General features: G+C 37.3%; 1 pseudogene across 1 annotated transcript; it reads left to right on the top strand.

Annotated features, from left to right (window-relative positions):
• The first annotated feature begins 903 nt into the window (after positions 1-903).
• LOC117082458 lies at positions 904-1,810 on the top strand (annotated as a pseudogene). Its single transcript, XR_004436618.1, has one exon. The product of XR_004436618.1 is annotated as a proteasome subunit alpha type-6-like (transcript).
• Positions 1,811-3,454: the final 1,644 nt, after the last annotated feature.

The raw sequence follows: 3,454 nt of genomic DNA on the forward strand, positions 1-3,454 counted from the left end.
TTTTAATGAAATTTATCAGTTTTAGTGAAGTATAGAAATTTTTACCTTTCTTAGGCCGGGCGCAGTGGCTCAAGCCTGTAATCCTAGCACTTTGGGAGGCCGAGACGGGCGGATCACAAGGTCAGGAGATCGAGACCACCCTGGCTAATACGGTGAAACCCCGTCTCTATTAAAGAATACAAAAAACTAGCCGGGCGACGAGGCGGGCGCCTGTAGTCCCAGCTACTTGGGAGGCGGAGGCAGGAGAATGGTGTAAATCCGGGAGGCGGAGCTTGCAGTGAGCTGAGATCCGTCCACTGCACTCCAGCCTGGGCGACAGAGCCAGACTCCGTCTCAAAAAAAAAAAAAAAAAAAGGAAATTTTTACCTTTCTTTTAACCCCTTTACCTTTCAGATAATTTCATTATCTTAAAAATATTTTTTCTATATACATTTAGGACCACGTCAGAGAGTGTTATAATTTTTTGAAGTGTTAAATAATCTTTGATATTACACATAAACCACACTGAAATGCCTTTCAATAAGTAAAAGGAACCATTTTAGATACACGGAATTCTAATTAGATGGCATAAGGCCAAAAATATAAAGTTGATATTGCTACCTTGTTTTCAGCCCTTGCCTTTAAGGGAGGCAAATGAACACAAAACACAGGTGAATCTTGCTTTGTTAAAAGACATTGAAGGAATTTCTCCGGTATTTAAATGTATTCATATAACCAATTAGATACATATAAATATAAAACCAATCTCCAATAGGTTTTAAGATCTCTGTGAACAGCTGAACTTTACTAAAATGATCTTTGCTGGCATTAAGATGAAGTAGAAAGGGCGGACCTGATAGCTTACCTCAAAAAAGCTACTGAGTAATAATTGGGGATTGTGTTTGAAGTAGTGCTTCTACCAACATGTCCCGTGGTTCTAGTGCCGGTTTTGACCGCCACATTACTATTTTTTCACCCGAGGGTCGGCTCTACTAAGTAGAATATGCTTTTAAGGCTATTAACCAGGGTGGCCTTACATCAGTAGCTGTCAGAGGGAAAGACTGTGCAGTAATTGTCACACAGAAGAAAGTACCTGACAAATTATTGGATTCCAGCACAGTGACTCACTTATTCAAGATAACTGAAAACATTGGTTGTGTGATGACCGGAATGAGAGCTGACAGCAGATCCCAGGTACAGAGGGCACGCTATGAGGCAGCTAACTGGAAATACAAGTATGGCTATGAGATTCCTGTGGACATGCTGTGTAAAAGAATTGCCGATATTTCTCAGGTCTGCACACAGAATGCTGAAATGAGGCCTCTTGGTTGTTGTATGATTTTAATTGGTATAGATGAAGAGCAAGGCCCTCAGGTATATAAGTGTGATCCTGCAGGTCACTACTGTGGGTTTAAAGCCACCGCAGCAGGAGTTAAACAAACTGAGTCAACCAGCTTCCTTGAAAAGAAAGTGAAGAAGAAATTTGATTGGACATTTGAACAGACAGTGGAAACTGCAATTACATGCCTGTCTACTGTTCTATCAATTGATTTCAAACCTTCAGAAATAGAAGTTGGAGTAGTGACAGTTGAAAATCCTAAATTCAGGATTCTTAAGGAAGCAGAGACTGATGCTCACCTTGTTGCTCTAGCAGAGAGAGACTAAACATTGTCGTTAGTTTACCAGATCCGTGATGCCACTTACCTGTGTGTTTGGTAACAACAAACCAACATTATGGAGGTCCCTGGATTGAAAAAGGAACCTCTCCCACTCCTCCTGCCACTGAAGTGGTTAGGACTCTATATAAATAAAAACAAGGCTTTTGGAAAATTAAAAAAATAATAATAATAATTGGCTACTGCCTTATTTATTTCAAAACAGAACTGTCTCATGACTTTTCCATGCATAGCATAATTTAATAGCTATCCTATGCCAGAATTCAGATCATGAATGACTTACAAAATATTTTTGTTGGGCAGTCCTGATTTAACTAAGACTGGCTTATGGTTAAAAGAATGTGTTCAGTTTTTTGAATTTTAATAGTAATTACAATTCAGTAAATGCTATCACTTTTCACCCATTCCAAAGATATTTTTTGTTTTAGTCACCAAATATAATTTTGAAAATTCAAAAGGATAAGGAAAGTCTATTTATTTACTCATATTTTTGCTTACTGTGGCCTCTCCCTTTAAAGTTCCAAGTTTCCTCCTTTTTTTTTTTTTTCTGTTCAGAGAACTTCCTTCAGCCATTTTTTTAGAGTAAGTCTGACGGTGATTTCTCTTAGCTTTCCATCATTTCAGAATGTCTTGATTTCCCCTTTATTCCTGGATATTTTTACTGGGTATAATATTTGGATTGACAGTACTTTTTTTTTTATTACTTGGAAAATATTTTGTCACTTTTGGCCTGACAGTTTTGATAGAAAACCATTATTGCGTTGTTTGTTCCTGTAAGCAAGGTTTTGTTTGTCTCTGGCTGCTTTCAGGATTTTTTTTCTTTGCCTTTTCATTTTCAGAACTTTAATTTTGATGTGTATTGGCATGAATTCTTTGGGTTTATTCTGTTTGTCATTTGCTTAGCTTTTGAATTACTTCTCTTGCCATATTTAGGAAATTTTCAGGCATTTTATCTTTGAGTATGTTTTTCAACTCCACCTTTTTTCTCTCTCCTTTGGGACTCTGATGAAATATATGTCAACTCTTTTGTTATCACACAGTTCCCTGAAAGGTCTTTTATTTTTTTAACTCTACTTATCTCTGTAGTCTAGATTAATTCATTTTTATTGTTCTATTCTCTAGTTTACTGATTCTATTCTCTGTCTCTCCATTCTGCAATAGAGTCCATTAACAACTTTCTACCTGGGTTATTGCATTTTTCACTTCTAAAATTTCCTTTAGGTTCTTCATTATATGCTCTATCAGTTTACCAAGGTCTTCTATTTCCTTTTTGAGACTTGTTTCTTTTTTTTTTTTTTATTTGTTTCCAGAATATTTGTATTTGCTATTGAAGCTTTTAAAAATTATGGTTGCTTTAAAACTCCTAATAGTTAATTCTAACATCTCTGTCATCTTGGTGTTGTTACTCATTGGTCATACTTTTCCATTCAGTTTGAGACTACTCTTTCTTGGTATGATAAATGATTTTTTAAAATTAAAACATGGGCATTTTACATTACTTTATAAGACTCTGGATCTATTTTTTAAAACTTCTGTGTTACCTGGCTTTCTCTGACATCACTCCAACAGAGGATGAAGGTGGCACAGCCTTACTCTTTGGCAATGATGAAAGTCCTGACTTTCCACTAGGTCCCTAAGCAGGGAGGAGAAGGGGTATCTGCCATGGGAGTGAAAGTGTAGGCTTCCCTCGTGATCTCCACTGACATCACCAGAGACTCATCACTGGGCAGCTGGAATGAGAGTCCTGGATCCTTCGTTGGCCTTCTTTGATACCTTCCCAGCATGGGTGTGGGATACTT

Source organism: Trachypithecus francoisi, unplaced genomic scaffold (assembly GCF_009764315.1).
Source record: "Trachypithecus francoisi isolate TF-2019V2 unplaced genomic scaffold, Tfra_2.0 Lachesis_group9, whole genome shotgun sequence".
NCBI lineage: Eukaryota > Metazoa > Chordata > Mammalia > Primates > Cercopithecidae > Trachypithecus > Trachypithecus francoisi.